The sequence below is a fragment of the Pinus tabuliformis genome, chromosome 8 (assembly GCF_031772625.1).
Source record: "Pinus tabuliformis cultivar Carrire ecotype Pingquan chromosome 8, CPIR1, whole genome shotgun sequence".
NCBI classification, from domain to species: domain Eukaryota; kingdom Viridiplantae; phylum Streptophyta; class Pinopsida; order Pinales; family Pinaceae; genus Pinus; species Pinus tabuliformis.
This window is the reverse complement of record NC_142294.1, coordinates 448,842,934-448,868,746: the sequence shown is the minus strand read 5'-3', so window position 1 is coordinate 448,868,746 and position 25,813 is coordinate 448,842,934.

Here is a 25,813-nt window from a genome sequence, read left to right as displayed (position 1 = left end):
ATTCAAAACAGTCCTTCTTACGGGTCATATGTGAGGATGCGCCAGAGTCGACATACCATATGTTGTCCTCATCTCCCTTTGATGCTGAAAGAGCAAAATTGACTATGAATAGTCGCAGATCATGGCTGTGGTCCTCCTCTTCTCCAGCAAAACACCCCTGATGTTTCCTCTGTTTACTTCTTCTTTCATCCACCTGCCGCTTACAACATTCTTTAATCTGATGACCAAGTTTCCCACAATAAAAACATCTCTTAACATAGTTATCATTCATACCTCTGAATGATCTCTTTTGAAAAGAGTTGGCTCCTTTCTACTACTGCTGTTGCGGTTGCTGGTGTTGGTGCTGGTGCTAGTGCTGGTGCTACTTTCCTCTGTACTGTTGCCTCTTCGCCATCAAAGCAAGGTCATTGCTCTGAGTTTTCAGATTCTGTCGTCGCTCCTCCTCCTGGAGCAAAATCGCTGTCAGCTCATCAAATGAAGGGGATTTCTCCCTCGCTGACATTCCTGTGATGAACATCTGGTATTCATCAGTCATTATGTTCAATGTAAGCGTGACTAGATCTGAGTCGAACACCTTTTCTCCAATAGCTCCCAGTTTGTCACTTAGATCCTTGACTCTGGCCATGAATCTAGCAACGAACTCATTCTCGTCCATCTTCAATGCAAACAGTTTTCCCTTGAGTGCCAGAACACGATTTGTATTCTAAGTCTCATACAAGTTCTTGATCGTTGTCCATATATCAGTGGCCGACTTAGAATCTCTGATATGTGGGATAATATTGTCCTTAACGGACATCTTTAGTATAACTTTTTCTTTCGTTTCTCTTTTATCCCAATCTTGTTCTTGGGTCACTGTTCTAGATGTCTGCTCATTTCCCTCAACGATTGACCATGCATTTACGCTCTCTAGCAAAGTTTGCATTTTGAATTTCCAGTTGGAGAAATTCGATCCATCGAGTTTGCCAGACTCGTGGAGATATGATTCTATATTTTTATTAATTTCTATCCAACTTAACACTCCAATCGGCCACCACCGAGCAAGTCCGATCTGCTACCACCGAACAGATCAAGAACTACATTGTGCCACCATTGGGCAAGTTCGATCTGCTGCCACCGAACAGATCAGGGACTTCACTATGCCACCATTGGGCAAGTCCGATCTGCTGCCACCGAATAGATCAGGGACTTCACTGTGCCACCACTGGGCAAAACCGATCTGCTACCACCGAACAGATCAACAAACAAGCTCCAACACGCCACCACCAGGCAAAGGTGATCTGCTTCCACCGAACAGATCGAGGAGCTGCACTGTGCCACCACCGGGCAAATAAAACCGATCTGCTCCCACCGAGCAAATCACAGAGCTCTGATTCACCACCACTGGGCAGGTCCGATCTGCTACCTCTGAGCGGATCAAGGAACCTCAATTCGCCACCACAGGGAAAATCAAATCTGCTGCCACCGAGCAGAAATCTCCACATGCCACCACCGAGCAACTCCGATCTGCAACAAAAAATTGCAGATTTTTAGAGAGAAAGAGGTTGGCTCTTTGGCACTCTGAACAGCCACAAATCCATGCCAATTGCAGAAAATATGGATTCACAAAGTGCACGAAAATGGGCGCGATTGACAGCCACAGATCCGCGCCAATTCAGTTACTTTTACCTGACGCTCTTATCAGCCTCAAACCCACGCCAATGGGCACGCCTGTTCACTAAAAAATCGCGCCCGCTCGTGCTTCAGCTCTTTAATTGTACGACTGTGTGAGAGAAATCTACGCCAACGCCTGCTTCTGCTAAAAATAAATAGGCACTAACCCTTTCTTCGGCTCAGAGATGATCAGTCATCTGGGACCCTTTGCTCCAGGTGTTACTACAGTTCCACCTGATCATACAGATACACTTACATGCTCTCCTACCACTACAGATATGTAACTAATGATACATCCCTAAAAACAAAATTTGAGGCTATATCTACCCTAAGCTCTGATACCAAGATAAAAATGAGACTTTGAATTAAATGAAGGAGTTGTAGCTCACAGGTGTGTACAGCACCTGGAGACTGCACCCAAAAACAAAGAAGAGACTCTCTCTCCGTTCACTTTACATTAAATCAAATGAATATTACAATATTAAATACATCATTGAAAATCAGGTAGTTGTGAACAACCTCCTAAATTCTAGTAACAAATCCTAAACTAAGGAGATGCATTACAACCATATAACCATTTCTCCATTATTTTTAACTCATAATGTTCACACTACGCCTATTTTATAAAATGGGTTATACATATTTAAAATTTTTATTCTAAGCATTAACATTTCAATTAAATGTTTAGGGTGTAATTCAAGACACATCGTTTTGAGTCATTTATATATATATATATATATAAAAATTAAGTATGAGAAAATTAAAGGTTTAAATTACTTTTTTAACGAAAATAATAAAATATTAGTTAAAAGAATAAGTATTTTTAAAATAGAGAAAAAGAAATTTACTTTTGAAATCATATTTTGACTCATTTCTTAATGGATTTATTCAAATTTCAAGTATAAGTACTTTTTACATACTTTTCATGCAATGCTCATATTTTTTGATAGATAAAATATGATATATACATGAAAAATAGGTATATAAATAAAACATGATATTCCATGTATTTGTTCATTTCTCTATCAAGAGTGAGTAGAAAAGGTAATTATTGAATGTGGAACTAAATTCCACATTCAAAAAATTACTACATTTGACATTTGTGTAAACTTATGAGGAGGTAAGTAAAAATCTATGAGTAAAAATGTTGTTTTTCTTCATTTCACTTAAAAAACATTTATGCTTATGATTATGTTGAATCATTTAAATTTTATTAATTGATTTTAGCCATAAAAAAAATTAATTGAATACACACACACACATATATATATATACTCACTAGGAGCAGGTCAATTACAAATCACAACAATATGAAGTCCTATGTAGACAATAAGGTTTAAAATTCAAATCTCATATGATCAAGCAAAAAAAAAATAAAAAATTAATATCTATATATATATATATATATATATATATATATATATATATATATATATATATATATATATATATAATAAAATAAATAATCAAACCATCATCTCTAAATAAAAGTATATGAATAAGTTCTTTTTTTTAATAGGTGGTTCACGGACACTGGGTGGCTATTACATCCACAGAAAATTGGGGTTGATCAACCCCGATTGAGGTCAAGTTCCTCGGCTAGATTAGAATACCCTACCACCAATGGCATCGAGTAGAATTGACAGTATGACTTCCCGATCAGCAAGGTACTTAATAATGGGGACTCGACTAGTTGAGTTAACCCTTGGGGCTAAAGTGTATGAATGAGCTATATCAATGTCCACCTTTTTTTTTTCACTAGTATGGGAAGGAAATGGTGAATATATTTGGTTATGTACTGTGAAGATTAACAAAATAATAGTCTCATGAACGAATTTTATGAATCACTATTTTCTTTATTGTTTACTATAGTGTTAGTATGGATATATATAAAGGTGAATGATATTTTGTTATTTTATCTTAAGATTAACAAAACAAATTTAATCGATAAATGTTTACATGAAAAAAATTGTTTTTAATGGTTAATTTCAATTAGAATTTCTAATATTGTATATTTTTTAATGTAATGAAGAATAATGAAAGAGGAAGTACATAACATTATCCATAGACATTAAAAATGACACCAATGGTAAGAAATAGTAAACCTTATTATCCACTTCTCAATATTATTTGAACCACCTACAAGCTCACTCACCTAATTTGGTTGAAACTTGATTAATATTTTCTTTAGTATAGTGTTCACATTTTTTGGTGGTTGGAATGTTATTTTTGTGACAATGTTATCCTTCATATTCTCTTTTCATTCGTATGTGTTTAGCTAGTTCGAACATGTGATAAGAGTGTGGTTACATCAATTATTATAAGAGTATATTTATACTCAAAACATAGCCCATTATATTTATGTAGAATATAAGATATGTGGTCATTTTTATAAGAATTTGAGAGAAAGAGTGAAAAAAAAAGTAGTGAAACACAAAACTTTATGAAGCATGAGAGCTCTCCTCGAATTAAGATACATTTTTCCACACCACACCAATAATTGATTACATAGAGAATATATAAAACTACTTTCTTTGGCTCAATCTAACAACTTGTTTAAAATGGTCTAACTCACTATTCCAAACCACTACTTGTGCATTGATGCACTACATTATGAAAACTGTTGACTAGATACCTAACAATTGGAAGATGTAGCCAACAACTACATTCAACAACCACCCTTAGTTTTGAATTCATATTCATTACATTTTTCAGCACATACAATTCCAAACAGTTGTGTTTGAATTGAAAAACTAGAGATTGACTTCAGCATTGTTGACTAGCTCTTGTATGAAGTGAAAATGGGTGTTAATGTGTTTACTTTTGTGATAAAAAACATGATTTCTTGAAAGTTTTATAGTTGTTTGAAAATTTTCAGGCTTAATATTTCCTATGTAAAATGTATCATCAACATAAATACAACCAATCAAAATATTACCTTCCAAATCTATTTTTATATAGAGAATAAGTTCATCAATGTTGTGCTTGAATCCTTTAATGAGCAGATCAAAATCAATTATGTTGTGCCATGCTCTGGGGGCTTGTCTTAAACCATAGAAAGTCTTTTCATAACATTTTTTTTATTGATTTGGTTCCATATCTTTTTTAACTTCTCTTAATCCTTGACTTTATATCATGGAAGGTAATCTACATTAAAATCTTCCTTCAAGGTATGATTTAATTTTTTTTTTTTTTTACAGAAACGGGTAGTGGATATATTAGAAACTTGGCCTTAATGCCAAAGAGCAGATTACAAAAGGTGAGTCTAAGTCCAAAAATGCCAAACAACCTTGCAATACCATGACAAATATGTTTAGCTCACATCTCTTTTTTGCTGCTACTATGCGGTCAATTTCAGAGATTTTCCCAAGCTTTTGGATACAAACAAACTGATTTAACAAAAGGCAATAAAACATGACAATTTTGTAAATTAAGGAATTGGTTCCCATATTTCTTGTCCACCTCTGAGTAGGGCAGCAGCTGGAAGGAGGGCCACTTTGTTAGCTTCGGTGTCCGCCTCCTTATTATTGGCTCTCAACACATGATAGAAATTCAAGTTCTCGAAAGAATCTCCAAGGTCTGAAATTTTGTGAATCACCCTTGCTGGCCTTAGGTCCATTTGCTTAGAATGAGTCACCATAGTGTTAATAATAACCTGAGAGTCTCCAATAACATTAGCCACCCTGATGTTCAGCACTTTCAAAGTCCTGAGTCCTTGAAAAAAAGCCAAAGCCTTAGCTTGAGTGCTGGAAGTAATGCCCAAACCCCAGGTGAAACTATGGATCCTAAAACCAGCTGGATTGAATATAACTCCTCCAACACCGGCTCTACCAGGATTTCCCTTTGTAGCCCCATCAAAAAATAGAGAGTTCCTCTGTTGGTTTGCAATCCATCCCTACAATTCTTTTGTTGTAGCCCTTATTTGCCAATCTTTTGGGAGGGATATACTCTTTGCCAATTTTTGGAATTGAAGATCGAGAGAAGATCGCTAATTTTTATCTTGCTAGGTGAGATTTAAATCATCTTTGTGGTCTCTCAGGCACTCTTTTAACTGGCATTTAATTTTAACTACCACTAGCTTGACATCCTGTTCATAGTTTCTGAAAATCCTTCTGCTTCACTCCAGCCAAATCTGCCACTAGGTAATTTTAGGGAGAACAAACCAAGAAGCTCTAGTAATTTTGTTTTTTGGAGGAGGACTAGGGTACCTATGTAGCCATTTGACAAAAAAATCAGTAGTGGAGGCAGGCAACGCAAAGTTGGAACTCAAAGTTTCCAGCAGCTCGGTCTAGATCTGCAATGTAAGGGAACATGTCAAGCATCAAATGAGAAACACTTTCCTGATTTACCTTGCAAAGTTTTCACCTTGAAGGGTTGTGGAAGCCATGGTTATGAAGATTATCATCTGTCAAGATTTTGGAATGGCATAACAGCCAATTGAAGAAATCTATTTTTGGCAGTGAGGGATAATCCCATATCCCTTTCCATGGCTTTGGGTTCGTGGCCACATGGGGATGCTCACAGAGCTTGGCCTATCCCTGAGCAATGGAATAACCACCAGCCTGTACACCCCAACCTCTTTATTCCCTACTTCCAATCCATGTTGGAGCCAATCCGTGAAGCTTGGAGCATAGACAAATCTGGGGGCATTTCAATTTTCCAGGCAGCCCAACTTGAATCCCGCCAGACTGACATATCCCACAGGGAGCGCAATCCAACATCATTCATCCAACGACACAGCACTTGAAGAGAGTGACAATGTCCGAATGGCTCATTGTTCATAATTCTATCTGTCCAAAGGTTGATCCTTTTTCCACTGCCGGGGACCCAGTAGGCATGAGTATTTATAAGCAGACAAGCTTTGGAACAGAGCTTCTAGAAGGGTGTATTCAGGAGTGGCAAAGGATGGTCTAGACAGTGGGAGTGCTTGCCATTAAAGTATTTTTTCCAAAGAGCTAGTTGAGCCTAGCCAGGGATAGGAGCAATAATTCTATAGATGAGCTTTGCTCCCATAGTGATATTATGATATCCAATATTTTTGAAGTTCAAGCCTCCTTCCAAGAGCGGTTTGGAGATGGAATCCCAGTTGACTAACAAAATATTTTTCTCATTTTTCTTTCCCCCCTTCCAAATTTTTTTGAGAATGCTAGAGGGAGCTAGAAGAATTGAAAACCAAAATAAGGGAAGACTGTTAAGGACTTATTTAATAAGGATAGACTTACCAACAATGTTGAGCCAGGAAAAGCCCTAGGAAAGAAACTTGTTCTTGAATTTCTCCAATTGAGTGAACCAATCTCTACTGAAGGCTCTTTAAGAAATACAGGAAGGGATAGGTACTTGAAGGAACTCCAGTTTGAGGAGGCTGCGAAACCAAAGGTTGTCGAAATGGAGTTGAGCAATCTAGAAGTGGTGTTCTCGCAATAGATATGGCACTTGACATTGTTAAGACTGCTTCACGAAATCAAACAAAACTCGTGGAGGGCTCATTTAAATCTGGAGGCTATAATCACAGAGGAAACTCCCAATAACAAGGTCTCATCCACAAAGAGGGCATGATTAATGTTTTTAACACCTCTTGCAATACAAAGCCCAACAATTTCTTGGTCCATCATTTTTTTTCTAAATAGAAGCTAAGAAGAGAGGCTTGAAGAATGAATAGAAGGAGTGAGAGAGGGCACCCCTGCCTAAGCCCTCTCGTGGCTTTGAAGTAGCTCTACCACTTACTAAAGGAGCAATCCAAGGCTCTGAGATGCAAGCCTGAATCCAATTTTAAATTTATCACCAAATCCAAATTTTGTGTAAGACATTCAGCAGAAACTATGCATGACTCTATCCAAAGCATTTGCTAAATTGAGCTTGACCACCATACCTTTTTCATTGTGATTCAGACTTGAATGGACTGCCTCTTGGACCAGAATGAAATTTTCCACTATCTGTCTCCCTTAAATGAAACCTCCTTGGCTTTCCGGAATAACTTTGGGGAGGATGAGCTTAAGTCTATTAGCGATGAATTTAGTAATCAGTTTGTAACCAATATTACATAGTGAAATTGATCAAAACCTGTTGAAGATGTTCCGCTCCTTTCTCTTTGGGGATGAGAGTAAGAAAACCAGAGTTTGTGCTACCTCTAATTTTCTGGCAAGCTTGGGACGTAATAACCATTTTGTATAGATCTCTTTCCATAATTGGCCAGCAAGATTGGAGGAATCTCACTATAAATCGATCTGGCCTAGGGGCTTTGTCTGGGTCCATGGCGAAGAGGGCATCCTTGAATTCATTCTTGGTGACTTTAGCTTCAAGAAGATGATTCATTTAAACAGAAATCAAGGAGGGAACCACGTCAATCATACCAGAGATTTGGTCCAGATTTATATCTTGACTATACAGGCTTTTAAAGTGAAGGGAGGCATCTCTTTTGATGCTTGCATTGTCTTTATGAATAATAGTTCCTTCCTTCATTTCGGAAATGGAATTGGTACATTTCCTTGCCTGAGCTTGTTTATGGAAGAAGGAAAAGTTCCTATCCCCTAATTTAATCTGAAGGCTGCGTGACTTAAGTCTCCAGTACTCTTCTTCTGGTAGACAAGCCTTGTGATAATTTTTCTAGAATTGGGCTTCTTTGTCTAGAATGTCTTTAGTTATGTCAGTTGTTTCAGCTTGGAGATGATGATTTTTGAGAATGCATTGGGAATTTTTTCTTTCATTTGCTGGATTGGGCAGAGTTTTGGCCTAGCTTTTTAAAGCCCTTTTCACTCTTTTGAACTTCTCCTCCTAGACAAAAAAGGGGGAGCCTCTGGCTGGCTACATCCAGATTCCATTAACTAATTGCATGAAGTCTGATTCCTTAGGCCAGAGTGGGCTAAATCTGAAGGGAATTGGACCTAGGTCAAGTTGAAACACCAGTTCCAGCTTGATGGGTTTATGATCAGAAGTGCTTCATGGGAGAATATGAAATCTAACATCTAATCCAAGTAGAAGAAAAGAGCTTTGAAGTAAGAATTTATCCAATCTGGCAGCAATGTGGCCAAGGCCAATTCTTTTATTAGTCCAAGTGTACTTACCAGAGATTGGCTTGATGTCCAATAGGTCCCAGTCCTGCATAAGGTCCTCTGCCCATTCCCTTGCTGGATCTTGAGCAGGTACCTCCTGTCTTTTCTGATGATAAGAGAGTGAGGTTAAGATCTCCTGCTATGATGGTATTCTCAAATTAACGAAATCTGATTGGGTTCTAATCGAGTCTTAGTAGGCCTTTTATTCCACTGCATTGACAGGGATGTACACGTTGAAGAGATTGATGATCTCTTTTGAATCTAAGTGTTGCAATTTCAAAAACAGCTAGTGAGTATTGAGGGTCTCAGAAATGATTGAGAATTTGCTAGTGTTCCAAAGGTTGCCCAACACATTGGAAGCCCCTCGAGCTGAGATTGCTCTTGCCTCACATTTGTTCCAGAGTTTCTTACTTGCCTGAAGGAAGACAGAGTCTTCCAGTTTGGTCTTGTGGATGAGAAGTCTGTCAGGAGCTTCTGTTCTTATTAAACTTTTGATGGCTTCTTCTTTGATTCTGCTCCCCATGCCTCTATAGTTCCAGGAGACTATGTTCATCATTTGTATTTCTGGTTGGCTCCCTTGGAGCCTTGGAGCTGGTTTCTCGCCATCTTTTCTTTTGATGCTAGAAGCTTCTCAAAGGTTGGCTGGCTACGTTGGAGCTTTTCCGAGAAAGTTTCTTGCTCTCTTTTTTCCTGATCTGATTTACGACCTCTTGTGGATCTCCTTATCGAAGCTTGGGATTCTCCTATTTCCCCTTCCTCCTTCGAGCAATCAGATTCATGCTCTTTTTCCTCTACTTCGACAATGTTTCCTTTGGAGCTCTCAGCAAGGCTTGCCCCCTTGGGAGAAGAGGGTGTACCTTCGGAGGGTGGGGTTGATTTTTGATTTTTTGGTTCCTGAGTTTCCTCTATTTGATAGCTTAGAGGAGCGAATTTATTTTCTTGATCCATTCTGGGAGGGGGTTACTAAGGAGGGGCTTGAGGACCTCTTCCATTTGGCTCAATCTACTTTTTGATTTTCCTGGTGCACTTGACCTGGTTCCAACCTTGTTCTTTACCCTTATCTAGTTCCACATTGGTTGCATCCTCTAGCGATGTGACCGTAGAGATGACATTTTCGGCATTTGAAAGGTAACTACTCATAGTCCAACTTCTGCAAATGAGTCCAGTTTCCTACTTTGATTTTTATGGCTTTTGGAGACCCACCTCTAGGTCTATGTCTACGTAGATACGAGCACAGTAATATTTATCTTTGTTGTTTTCCCTATCTATGAGTTTCCTAAGGGCATTTTCGATGTGTTTTAGCGAGTCCCAATTCTAGCAATGAACTGGGAGATTAGGGAGTCTGACGCATATGGGGATAGTTGTAGGAACATCTACATTAGGGTCAAAATCAGGCATCCATCTATTGAGGTACAGGCCTTGGGGGCCCATGAAATAGGGGCCATTCTGAAAGATTAGGTCCTTGTCGTCCTTTGATGTGAATTCAAAGAGGAATAACCCTCATCCTAAAAAGTAAGAGGTGATGCTGCTCTTGATCAGAGGAGCCCAGTTCTTGTTAACCCAAGTCTCAGTGGTCTTAGGAGAAGTCCATAGACTGGTGAACTCGCCAACGAGAGCCTGCTCAACCAGGGAGAGGGCGACATGAATCAGGGTCTCGGGCAGTAGGGAGATTTTAGGAATGTCTTCCAGCCTCTTGACAAACTTGGCTGCTTCACTCTTTTTCTTTTGTAGCAAGCCAGCCAAGAGCCAAGAGAAGGCTTCGATAGATGAAGGCGAGCCTACCTGGGGCGAGCTCAGGACATCCATGAGGGAAAGCCCAACTTACTAGTCCCCCCCAGTAGTAGATGAGTGCTTTGAATCCGCCAGAACTCAAAAAAGAATGCAGAAAAGGAGGGCACAAGGCCAAAAACCACGGACCGCAGGAAAAGAGGGCGCAGAGGTGCCGAGACGCAACTAGGGTTTCATGGCAGTGCTCCAGAGCTCAACGATCCACTCATATCATTCTCCTAGTGATAATTGTTATTGACAACCTATATGATTTAAAAATATTGATTTCCCATCCATTTGATAAATTAACTAGTGACATTTCTACTATTGCTAATATTGTTCCAGCCATATTTGACCTTTGTATGGGAGAAAAAGTTTCTTCATAATCTAATCTACGCTATTATGTCAAGTCTTTCACTACTGATCTAGTTTTATTTTTCAATTTTTCAATGTTCATTAAACTTGGTATTACATACCCATTTGAATCTAATGTTTGTTAATTTTGCTGGTAGATCTACAAGACTCTATGTGTCATTCTTCTATATTGTTGTAATTTTTTCATTCATATATTAATGCCCCTTTTTTAATTGCTTCTTCAAAATATGTTGGTTGGAAAAACAATAAGGAAAAATGTACCTATTCATTATTTAATTGTTCATAGTTTTCTCTCAAATTTCTTATTTTCTATAAAGAAAGTGGGCTCAAATTCTCTACTTTAGGATGGAATATGTTCATAATATGTTTCTTGATTTTCCCCTTTAGGTAGAGTGTGTAGTTGTGGTAGTACTTGTCTTATTTCTTCCACTTTTGTTTCTTAATGTTGTTCGAATGCATGTGGAGAAACATGATTTATATTTATTGTATTATCTTGATCATTCCATGTTTGATCTTCGAATAATTTAACATGTTCTGAATTAATTTCTTTCTTGGTGATAATACTCTACAATTTTTCTCCACTATAACCGAGAAATATGCATTTTTAACTTATCTCATCCAATTCCCTTCTCATTTATTCTTCAACATGTGAATAGTTTACAGAAACAATGATTTTCAAATGTGATTATACACTTATCTTCATACCACTCCAATATTATAATGGAAATCTATTGTTCATGGTTTTCCTTGGAGATATATTCAAAATATAAACTAATCATGCTACTTCTTCTACCCAATAATCATTTGGAAAAAAAATTGTGTTCAACATGTTTTTTTCTATTACCATGATGATCTGATTTTTCATTTTTTGCTACTCCATTTTGTTGGGGAGTGTACCTTGTTGTAAATTCTCTTTTCATACCATGATCCCTACAATATGCTGCAAATTATTTCAAATCATACTCCTTCTAGCATCTAATTCTAATACTTTAATTTTCTTGCCACTTTGATTCTCTTCAATGGGTTTGAATTGCTTGAATTTTTCAAATGTATTAGATTTTATTTTTATGAATAAGACACATGTAATTAGGCTGAAATCATTAGTAAAGGTTAGAAAGTGAAAGTTTCCTCCTATTGACTATGTTTTCATTACACCACAAAGGTCTTTGTGTTTCTATCTCAAGTGAAATCCTAGCTCTATAGATAACAACATTTGAAAATAGTTTCTTTGGTGTTTGGGAATGATCAAATTTCGCATGGATTGTGATCGAAATCTATGATAGTTAGACCTAGAACCATAGATTTTTTTTCAAAAGATGAAAACTATTAAAGCTAAATGGTCATATCGAAGATTCCATAACCATGTTTCATCACAAATTGTTAGAAACTAAGCATATGAAAATGATTGCTTGACATTTCTCATGACTAATGGAAACATCTTGTTTCTGATCATTTGGATCCTTGTTATGACCCTTCCGTTGGGTGGCTTGTCATGAATTTTATGAGTAGGAACTTTGAACTTGAATTCAAAACCATTTTCACTCATTTGTACTACACCTAATAGATTTTCCTTGAGGATTTGTACATAATAGACATAATGGATGTATTTGTTTCCATTATGCTTGTTTATAGTTATAACAATACCTTTTCCTAAGGCATTAAAGAGATGATCACGACCCAAATTAGTATAAGATTTAATATTTCTTCAAAACATGAATAAATATGCGTGATACATGTCATTTGGTTACTACAAACATTGTTGAGTTACCAGACATATTCTTTACTATTTTCTTGTGGTGATGAACAAGAATAAAAAAATACAAGATGTTATACATTCATCAATTTTTGGAACATGTTCAAATATGAATATTTCTTCCTACATTCACTTTCAAAATGGTCCTATTTCTTGTAGTAATAGAATTGTATATTTAATTTTCCATCCTTCCTCTTCCTCTATTGTTTATGTTTCTTCCTTTTTTATTATGAGGTTGATCTTGTTCTTGCTCAGGTTCACTTGACTCCATAATTTTGTTGCTAAAATATTCTCTCCACTTCTTCCTTTTATTCTATTACCTCTACCTATTCGTCTACTAACTGTGGATTGAGGTTGAAAGGAATTTTCTAATGAATCATTTCTACCTTTAATTCTTGAGTCATGATTTAGCATTGATCCTATCAATTCTTGAATTGAAAACTTTGTCAGACTTTTACTTTCTTTTATGGCTTTTGCAAAACTTTCAAATGAAGTTGAGTGACTTTTGATCATTTTTTCAACCACTGTTAATGTATTTCTTTAGTACCTCTCATTCGCAAAGTTCAAAACTTCTTCCTCACTGTCTAAAGCTTTACACTCTTAACGTCCTTGTTGCCTTGCTATGATATTTACAAAATTTCCCAAGCTTGATGAGCACTAGTTTCTATTGCGTTATTGGGGAATATGGAGTATTCAAATCCATTGTGTAGATTCCATAGTGCTCTTGAATCCTTTCTTTTTCTCTCTATTATATCATTTATTTGAGAAATTATTATGCAATCATCTCACAAAATAGAAGAAAAGATAGATCAACGACTTCAAAATTAGCCTCTTCATGGGGAAAACCTCCTTTACATTACACAAATGAAAAATTCCTGGATGATACAAATGATAACACCTCCTTTCTATATATACGAGTCTAAGCGGTCATAATATAATTAAATTCAACATAACAATAATAATGTAAGAGTAGAACAATAACAATATTGCGCTTCTATGGGGCACAATAATAACAATATGGGGACAACATGTGCACAAAAATAACAATAAGCGGCTACAATGACAATAATAATAAGGGAATACACTAGTATTATAGGGACCTAACATGCCTCTCTCCTTCAGAAAAGTGTTGTTCTCAACGCTTGAGTAGTTATGGATGCTTCTGTATAAAATTCTCATCCTCCCATGTGGAATCCTTAGTGGGTAAGTTCTTCCACTTGATGAGATACTCTAAAATTGATCGATTTCGTAGCTGTCGAGTTCTTGTTTTTGTGACTGCTTTAGGTTCCAATATGATTTTTCCTTCCTTGTCAAGTTCTGGAAATATTGCTTGAAGTGGGAGCTTGTCCCCTATAGCCTTATTTAAGCATGAAACATGGAAAACTATGTGCAGCAGGGAAGGTGCATGAAGCGCCAATTTGTATGCCATAGTGCGGACCATAATGCTTTGGTGATAATTTATTATCCTTCTTAGATTTCTTTAGGGACATTTGTTTGTATGGTTGTAGTCATATAAATACCTAGTCACCTACAATAAAACTTCTTTCGCTATGATGTTGATATGCCTATTTTTTCATTCTATTTTGTACCAAAGTGAGGTTATCCTTTAAGAGTTGGAGAAATTTTTGTTGATTCTCAATGTGATCTTCCACTACTTGAACCTTGGAAATTTCTCTTAAATATGATTTGATGGATGGTGGATCATATCCATGAAGTGCAATAAAGGGGTTCGTTTTTGTTGCAGTGTGAAAGGAAATGTTATATCGCCATTCAGCCATAGGCAACAATTTGACCTATTGTGTCTATTTATCAGATACAAAGAAATGAAGATATGCTTCCAAATATTTGTTCACTATCTTAGTTTACCAATAATATTAAGGATGACAAGATGAGCTAGGAGATGACTGAGTACCCAGAAAAGAAAATAATTATGTCCAAAAATTTCTAGTGAAAATTGGATCTCAGTTGGTTACAATAATATTTCAGTTTCCATGTATCTTTTGAATTGTTTCCATAAATTCAATAGCAATTGTATAGGCATTAAAGGGATGAGATAATGTACAAAAGTGTTCATACTTGGTAATTCTATGAACTACCACCATGATGCCACTCTTTCCTTTGTACTTGGGTAAACCCGTGATAAAATCCATTGAAACCTCCTCCCAACATTGACCTGGAATGGATAAAGGTTGTAATAGATCTGGGGTCTTAATTGTTTAAACTTTATTTTGTTGGGAAACCAAACATTCTGCCACAAAAATTTTGAATATCAAATTTAAGGCCATCCAAAAAAATTCCTTCTTAACCTTATGGTCAGTTTTAAAAATTCCTAAGTTCCTTCCTAAGGGAGAGGTGTGCAATTCCATAAGAATATTTTGTTTGATTTAGGAATTCTTACAGAGTTACAAGCGATCTTTGTACCATAACGAATTATTTTTCCTGCTAAATGTATCATATGCATTCGGATCTTGTTGTAAGTTTTGAATGAGTACGCATAAGTCTTCGTCATTCTTCCATTCAGCCATCACTTCATTTATCCAATCTAGTTGGATAATAGAAATGGTGCAAAGAAATGCTTCCACATCCTCATCGTTTCTTGAGAGTGTATCTACAACAACATTTTTCTTCCCCTTTTTGTAGATGATTTCAAAGTCATAACCCAACATTTTTGTGACCCATTTTTGTTTCTCTTCTGAAGATAATATTTTTTCTAAAAAGCAACACTATCATGATCCATTTTTACCTTGAAGTGTCTTTCCACTAAGTAAGGTCTCCATTTCTTAAGTGCGTGTAGTATTTCCAATGTTTCCTTCTCATAAATAGCTTTGTGTAAATACTTTCCTTTGATTGGATGACTTTCGAAAGCAACATGTCTTTCTTCTTGGATGAGCACAACACCATTTCAATTTCTTGAGGCATCACATTCCACAATAAAGGTTATTGTGAAGTGTGTCATAGCTAAGATTGGTGCTTGGCATGTTGCCTCTTTGATATGTTCAAAGGCCTTTGTTCCTTATGGAGTCTAAGAAAATGAACCTTTCTTCAATAATGTTGTTAGAGGTGTTGATATTCTCTCATAATTCTTAACAAACTTGCGATAATACCATGTCCACCCAAGAAATCCTCGCAAATGCTTTACGAATGTGGGGATTTTCCATTCCTTAATGGCTTTAATTTTTCTAAGGTCTTCCTTAACACCTTCATGAGATACAATATGACCCAGATATTCCACCTCTTGTACTCAAAAGAAACATTTGAAGGTTTTTTGCATATAATTATTTCTCCTCCAATAGTTTTACACCATGTCAACATGTTGAACATGATCCTTCCAAGACTTGTTGTAGATTAGTATATCATTAAAAAATACTAACACAATTTTTCTAAAGAAGGGTTTGAAAATGGAATTCATCAAACCTTGAAATGTAGAAAGTGCATTAGTAAGGCCAAAAGGCATGACCAAAAATTCATAATGACCCTCATTATTTCTAAACGTTTTTTTCAGATTGTCTTGAGTCTTAATTCTAATTTAATGATATCATGAACAAAGATCCAACTTGGTGAAGTAAATTGATCCATGCAATTCATCCAATAATTCATCAATGACTGGAATGGGAAATTTATCTTTAATAGTGAGCTTCTTGAGCTCACTATAATCTGGACATATGTGCCATGATCCATCCTTCTTATGCACCAATATTACTTGGTTAGAGAAAACAATTTGACTAGGTTTAATTATACCAGCCTCTAGCATTTTTGCAACCATGCATTCAATTTCACTCTTTTGGGCATAGGGATATCTGTAAGGCCTGCCGCCTAATGTTTGGAGGAAAACTGCCTGGAATCAAATGAATAGCATGATCATGATCACGAATAGGTGGGAGGCCTTTGGGAGTCTCAAATACCTTGGAATGATTGTCTAAGGCTTTTGGGATATCTGGCGAAATAGATGATTTTGATGTGGGGACCTATAGCAAACATAATTGTGCAATTACGCCTCATTTTTCTTTCTTTAGAAGCTTTGTCATGCTATTAGAGCTGATTATATTTCTCAGTTTGCCTACAATACCACTTAATTCTACTTCCATTATTATGCTTCATTGCATTGAGGAAATTTTATGCACCATTACATTACAGAAATTTTATGCAATTATGTGTCGTAAGTAGGGAACATCGTACTTATTCTTCATTAATTGGCATATTGTTTCAAAAAAAATCACCATAAATAGTCGTGAATCCAGAAAATATCTTAACCATATGACTGCCCATGCTATTATCTATCCACATCCATCCATTTTTTTCTTCTTTGTATTTTGTTATATTTATTATACGAATCATGACCAATTCCTATTGAACATTTTTTGTTTGAAAGGAGTAGTCCGAAATATCTGAAAATTGACTTATTTTCATAGAACAATATGTCATAACTTTCTTTGCACAAATTTGAATTAAATTGCAAATATGTTTTCATTGTTGTCTTTGACCAAAGTCTTATGGGAATTTTTAACTAGTTTTAGAACCAATGTTTACAAAATATGTCTCCCAAAATTCCTTGTTCCTCCTCAATGATAGTATGTGAGGTTAATTTGGTCACCCTTTCCAAGTAAACATTTGGGTTATCTACACCATGTGTTAATGCATGTATATTGAATTCACATTCATAAAATAGTATGTCTTTGGTATTGCTTTAAGATAAATAAAATCCTGAAATGTTATATTGTTCGTTCACACAATTATGTTGATGAGTATCTAAAATGCAACAGATTTTGCATACTATTGAAGAGGAGATCTCCCACGTCATATGTAAAACGTTTCAAACACAATAGATTAATATTCCTTAGTATTTCATCTATACCATTGCTTTATATATTAAACAAATCTTTCTCCATCAATGCTTTAACAATCACGCTTCAAACATGTTTCTTTATTTATTCTATATCAATTACTTTCTAAAAAAATTTATTTCAATTTCACTATGAATTATTTCTCAACAACAATGACAACATAAACATTGTACAGGAAAACGTGTAAAATAATATAAATACAATTGATTCAAATAAAATTCTTGTCTATGAATGAGATATAAAGTCACAAAGCAAATGAACCATAATGTACATTACCTAATATGGATACCGTAAAATCTGTATCTATTTTTGGAAATCGATATTGTGTACAATTATTATCATAGAAAACAAAAAGCATACTTCTCAAAGCAGAGTATCCATTCTGATAAATATAGTATAACAATTTTCAACGGGTTCCCTCTCCCTTAGAACTATGAACTATACCAATATAAATTGGAAACATGCATCCCCAAAAAAGTAATGCATGATCAACACCTATCGAATGTGACTATTCACACATTACCAAGTAAAACTACACCACAAGGGTTTTATAAAACTTAGAAAATTAGATATATGATTCTTAGGCTAAGGAGAAAACCACAAAGACTCGTTACTTCTTCTTGTTATTATTATTATTCTTATGATTACTACTACTAAAAATATGTCAGAAAAGCCTCATAAAACTTAGACACTTTGATTTATGATTTGCGTCAAAGAATGAGTATGTGGAATAAAAAATGCAATATTTCTATGGAAAATTTTCGTACTTCCCCAATCACTACCCTCAATCGCACAAAAACCGAGATTGGAGATGTCCTTCAGGCTGAAATGAAGATAGAAAATGTATTTTTTAATATTTCATAAATCTAGAAAGCAAGCAATGTTCCATCAACCACAGTTTTTGCTCCACATAAAGAGAAACTTGTTTTCACAAGAATTTGATAATTGATGTATAAAAACACATCTTCTTTACTTACAAGGATAACCATTTCTTTGGATACTTTTTAAACTCTTCCTCATTTAGAACTTTTTGAGATATAGCTATATGAAAGAACAATTTCCAAAGCTGATGGAATTTTTTTTACTATTCGTAATGAAGAATGGGTCAAACACACAATATATTCAGAAAAAACAGAAGTGTACATATTTTCATTTGGAGTTTAGCATAAGAAAAAAAGGAGTAATCAGAGTGTTGAAAATGCAAAATAGAAGCACAGATCTACAACTACATTTTCAAATAACCTAATCATTATCGAGATACATTGTTATCTATATTTTTTATTGTCTCAATATACTCAATGAAATATTGACAATGCACAGATAAAGGAAGTGACATAAATAAGATTTAAGAAATTTATATCTAAAGACAAATATATAACATTAATTTCTATAATAATGATAATACAACCAATGTTATTCCGGAATCCCAGTTTAATCATCGTCATCATTCTCTAAATACATTGTTATGTAGTAGAGAATTTTTAATCTCCACAATGTCTTCAATGCAATATTGATGGCATGCAACCATTGGAAGTGACACTAAGCAATATAACATAACATGTATCCAAGTACAAAAGAATAACAATTATTTCCATAGAAATAAAAATTGATTAAAAAAAAAAAGAGAACCACGCAAATGTCCATTTAAAGATGAATTAAAAAATACCTCATGTGCTTCCCACACATAACTGTATCAATATGGATCTGCAAATACTAATGATAAATCTAGTGCAATAATTAGCTATCGAAAAAATGGCAAAATCTTGTGACCCTATAAAAGAGCCCATAGATCAACAAAATTGAATATTACACGATTTCAACAAGGAAAGTAATGCAACATTCACATCATGAATAGATAAATTCATGCTATTAATTCACTTAAAAGTTAAAAGGAATGGTTAGAAAAAATAAAAGATTATATTGTGCCAACGCACAAGAACCTTCCAAAGAGAATCACGACAATTACCGTAATGCCCTAATTGGTCATAACGTTTTGTGCTTGCAATATGGGCAAATGATGCACCAACAACGCAACAAAATTCTTGTTGGACGAAAAAATAAACACTTTGATGAACTTGTTATTAATACTGATATTGTATTCCCATATCCTTAGCACATAACATTATAATCAACCAAATGAGCAATTTTTTCAATGATCCACGATCAAAACGAAAAATTTGGCCAATGATCCATCGCATTGATTGAATGCAAGTAATATTGCCGAAAGAAAACATTATTAATGATGACTAGTTTCTATTTTATCTACAATGAAATAGTAATGTTTCTTATTTAATGTTTATTATTTTTATTCAAGTACTTATTGCAATAACTCAATGTTTCTTATTTAATATAAAATAGCAATGTTTCTTATTTAATATTTATTAGGCCTTTTGTATCCACAATAAAATGTTATTATGTAGAGGGTTTATGATCATACGGAGGGAAATCTTAAAGGTTTCCTCTGCATTATTGATTTCCTCTGCAATCCCAAAGATATGCCTATTTACACAAAGATATTGTTTACAGGTGTTAGCATGAACAAAAAAAGGAGTGCCTTTTGCAAATTTTGTAATCAAAAAATTTGTTTGAGTGCAAGTGTACATGAATTATGAAGAAGGTCTATGACTGTGTAGAGTCAAATCTTTAGGGTTTCCTCTACACAGTGGATTGCCTTTGAAGTTCTGCAGATACACCAATTTAGAAAAACATATGGTTTATAGGTGCTTACATGAGTAGAAATAAAAGTATTTTTTGCAAATCTTGTAATAAAAAAACATGTTTATGAGTACTTGTGTGCATGAATTATGTGAAAGGTCTGTGGTTGCACAGACTCAAAGCATGAAAGTTTCATATGCAAAACATAATCCCTATTTACACAAAGATACATGAATAAACCTTTTGTTGTATTTAAATTGCTACAATTTTGTTGTGTGTAATATTTACTGTGCAGAGGAGGAATTATGTGCAGAAGAACCAAAGCCTTTTGCATACACGGTGATGATAAATAAACTATATTTTCAATCTCTGTGAAGAAAAATTGTTCTACAGTAAAACACATGTGCGAAAGGATTTTTTTCTTTAATCATTATTTAGGAACATTTTTCACAGCTACAGAAGTAGCTATACAAACGTAACTGAATTTAACAAACCTTCCACATAATTCATCCACACTTGTACACATTCATAAAATTTACAAAAAATACTTTTGCTTTCCTCATGTTGAAACCCACGCATAATATACTTGTTTCGTGCTATAGACTTTTCTAATTAACTTATTAAAGGTTGCACTATCATAATCAAAGCTCTCGACTTCCACAAGTTGTTTCTTTCTACAGAGTCCTTTGACATTATTGTTATATATTATTGGCAATATTTTAATTCCAATCATTGCTAAATAATTTAGTAAACATTGTACATAATGGATGAGAAAACTACGTAAAATAGAAATATGTCTAAATCTTTTATCGCAGAAAACACAAAGGAAAATCTGTACTTAAGAAAAGTTGTATATATGTAAAAGAGGGCAATATTTAAATAAAATACTAATGTTTCTTATTTAATGTTGATTAGATTTTTTGAATCCTCAATTAAAACTTATTATGCCGAAGGTTTGTGATTGTACAAAGTCAAAGCTTGAAGTTTTCCTATGAACTTGTTCATACGTGTAAATATGCATGAATTATGTGGAAGTTTCGTGATTCTGTTGAGTCAAAGCTTGAAGGTTTCCTTCGGAAAATGGAATTCCTCTACAATTTCGCAGATATGCCTATTTACACAAATGTATTTTTTATAACCGTTTACATGAACGAAAAAGAAAGAGGTTTAAAATGAACGATAATTACAACGATGGTATATTTAAGTTCCTACAATGACTCAACAAAACCAGAATTAGGGAATAGAGCTATAATTCGACAAGTTTATTTCCAACTCTAACACAAATTGATGTCTATATAATGTGATTCTAGAATTACAGAGCAAGATCTCAGTGCTTCTCTATCTATATTGAAGTGATTAAATCTGAAGTACGTGTCCATTTCAACCTTCTAAATCACAAAATGGGAATCCTACAATTGAAGATGGAGTGAATGCAGATGGAAAATGAAAAGTTTTTGTCTTGACAATTTTGCCTAAGATGTTGAAGAAGATGCTAATGAAAAGGATGATGATATCATGGCCATTGACCAAGGTTCCCTCCTTCTCAGATTGAGTCGGAAGTTAATGAAGATCATGTCACTTATAATATCAAGGATATGTAGAAATTTACATAGTTGTTAGTATTCTTTATTTTATTTTTTTGATAAAGAAAATAAGTTTAGAATACCTTAATTTCAATCTTTCTTCCATGTTTCAAACATTAGAACAAGGAATTGTCCTTGCATTCAAAAATACTAATTAATTTCAATGCATGACATTTATCTATATTTCTATAAATTAGCACACATATCCCATCTTTCATATAGTCAAATCTCTTCATAATAAAATATCCCGCACTTACCCTATTCATAGTAACATAGCCAAAGCACTCAAAAAATATCCCGTTCTCCTGGACGTGACTTGTTTTCCAATTTTTTATTGCCAATAGAAAACACATATGATTCCAATATAAAGCAAATGTGTATGTGTCGCAATTCACAACAAATACATTATGCACAAAAATATCACATGTTAAAATGAATATTTTAATAATAAGTTCCATATGCAACACCCATTTTCAGACACAAACCCATGGGAAAAACCCTATATAATGAAAATTAAAAATTTTAATCATTATGTTCTTCCCCACATACCTACTTTGGAAAGATTTATATTTCTAAAACCAAATCTTTATAGAATTTCTCCATCACACATACTTCATACTCTTGAGAGTAAAATCTCCACACAACAGAACATAATATACCCCATCCTCTAGAAAAGTTCATACGATATATGATCAGGAAATTTGTGAAGGTATTAGATTTGTCTAGGAAATCAATAAACATACCTCATCTTTTTCACATTCAAAGATCCACATAATTAAACATAATAATAATAGAAAATTAACATTAATACTCTAACATTAATTTCCACATGCACCCCCCGTTCTCCTGAAAATACCCTGTCCTAATAAATGATTCTCACAATAAAATATTTCACACAAACATCATCCTCAGTAAAGATTCAATTCTAGCACCAATGCTGAGAGAAATAACACATTTTTTGAGCAGTTGTGAAACCCCCCATTCTCTCGCACATACCCATTTTCCATACTTTTTCTCTTAAATAGAAAAAACATATTCTTCCAATATAAAATAATTTCAGAGCAATTCCACTATGTGCAAAAAATATCACAAATTAACATCAATAGTTTAACAATACCCTATGAACCATCCCACACAATGGAAGTTAACAATATAATTATTCCTAAAATATTCATAGCTCTAAAATCGAAACCTCTGTGCTACTACTCTCCCACACATACATTGTATTCCACATACTAAAAGATCTGAATAATAAAACATAATAATATTTATTGTTCCCCCACACATACCCCATAATCCATAAACAATCATACAATATACGATATGGAAATTTGTAAAATTATCTCTGCATAATGCCTTTTGAATCCCCCCTTGCCCCTCCATTCCCACACAAAGGACCTGTAGCGATGGTAGTTTTGTTAGAATTGGGAAGGGTAGTACCATAACAGTGTTAGTGTGAGCGTTAATGTCAAAGAACTCATTGACATAATGGTCACTTACGATTTTTTTTTAAATCAATTGTCAAGCACTGACAAATACCAAAGAATAAAACCCTCTCCACTAGGAGAATTAAGTCCCATCGAAACTTGCTAGGCCAAAAAAAATATTAGAAATAAGATTTCCAGAACATTAGAAAATTATTTTTGAATTCATGCAAAAATAACAAAATTCAACATTTTCCCAAAAATTTGTTTAAAATTGCAAAAAAATAACAATAATGCATGGTCAATTCAATTTGATCAAGATTCCAATGTTATAGTCCCTCATGAGGCTGAGACTAATAACATTGTAAACATTATATAAACAAGAATGCTCTCACAAGAAATATTTAACTAAATTCGAGATTGGAATGTAATAAGGTTAAGTTTTGTAAGACCAGGAGGTAACTCCTCAAATCAGAACACTATATTATTCATTTAGGTTGTTCATCATTGTATATAAGAGGGAGTGATTGTTCGGTTCATCTACCGATGAATCTCTATCTTCTCTATTATTTATTTACATTAATTACAGTTGTTCACCCAATCCCTATGATTACGTGTCAACATTCCCCCCCTTAATCTGAAGGGATGTTGGTGAGTCCAAGCATCATTCTGAATCTTTCAACGTTTTCTCTTCCAAGTTCTATGGTGAAGATGTATGCAATTTTCTCATTAGTGGAACAATGGTGGAGATGGATTGTTTTGGCCTCAACATGATGTCAAATCAGATGATATTTTGTATTGATGTGCTTTGTTCGATCATCAAACTTTGGTTTGTTGGCCAAATTTATTGCAGAGGTATTATCAATCATGAGTGGAGTCGATTGCATTTGTTTTACTTGCAAATAATAAAAAAATTTCGTGAGTCACATAATTTCTTTTGTTGCCCCAGCTACTGCCACATATTTGGCCTTAGTTGTGGAATTTGCTGGAACTGATTGTTTACATGATCTCCAGGAGACATCTCCTAATCCAAGACTCATAGCATAATGTGAAGTAGATACCCCAGTTTATTTGTCTCCATCGAAGTCTGAATCAGAGTATCCAATCAAGCTGAAGTCGCCCACCTATGTCTACTTGATTCCAAAGTCTTGAGTTCCCTTCAAGTACTTTAGAAATCTTTTTGCAGCAGATCAATGTCCCTCACAAGGTTTTTTCATAAATCTAGAGAGGATTCCAACAGCAAACGAAATGTCTGGTCTGGTAGTATTTAGGTAGTTGAGACTTCCTACAAGTTGTCTATACTTTGTTGCATCCGCAAATTCATTTCCTTCAATCGATGTGAGCTTTAAGCTTTGTTCCATTGGAATAGTCATAGGATTGCATTCAGTCATGCAAAACCCATTCAACAGATATCCAATGTACTTCTTTTGATAAATGAATATGGACTTCATATGTTGAGTTACTTCAATACCAAGATAGTAATGAACGTAGCCCAAATCATTCATTTCAAAAACTTTGTTCAATTACTTCTTTATGGATGCAATGTAGTTGTTTTTGTTCCCTGTTATCAAAAGATCATCTACATATACAATAAGATATACAACTATTTTTCAACCTTCTTGACAAACAAATTTGCATCACCAAGATCATAATATTTGAAATTGAGTTTCAGAGGATGATTGTTAGTTTTTCATACCAGGCTTGTGGTGCTTGTTTGAGGCCATACAAGGATTTCATGAGTTTTCATACTTTATGTTCATGTCCTTTCACAACAAATTCTTCAGGCTAGGACATAAAGACATTTTCTTTTAGATATCCATTCAAGAAAGCAGTTTTTACATCCATTTGATGGACTTTCCAACTGTTCTGAGCTGCTAGGGCAAAGAGTGTCTAGATGGTAGCCCATTTTGTTGTGGGGGAAAAAGTGTCCTCATAATCAACCCCTTCCTTATGTGCAAAACCTTTTGCCACAAGCCTATCTTTGTTCTTGTAGACCCACTTGTAGCCAATTGGTTTGGTTCCCAATGGAGGATCAACCAGCTTCCAAATGCCATTCTTTATTAGGGCATCATACTCCTATTGCATCACTTCTTTCCATTCATCATGAAAAGTATCTTCTTTGAAGGAAGTTGGTTCAAAATCTGTAGACAAATTCAGTTCACAATCATAAGAAACATCCATATCAATAGGTGACTCAGAGTCATCTACATCACCTCCATTTTGTCGGTTTGAATTTCTAGTTCCTATCTTTCCAACCTCATCAAGATGAACACTTTCAAGTGTCTTTATCAGCCATTTTGGGGGACCTTTCTCATATGGTCCAGGCTGCTCCATTGATTGAGTTGGGACTGAATTAAGATTGAGTCTCCCAATTCTATCAATCACATCACTCAAAGTATCATCCGTTGTTGGAGTTTCATGCAAGGGAGAGAGTGCTTCAGAAGAAGATTCAAGAGGTTGATCTAGTATAAGAACCCCCCCTTCAAGATGTGGAATCTAATTATCAAATTCTTGAAATGATTTCGCATTTATGAATCTATCCAAGCGATCAAGTTGCCTTTCAATAACATTGTTAGTTTTGGATGATTTAAGAGAGATTACATCTCTAGATACAACAAACGTTTTGTTGACTTCATCATAGAGACAATATGCTTTGGAGGTGTTTGAATACCCTAGGAAGATATACTTATGACTTCTTGCACCAAGTTTGTTTCTA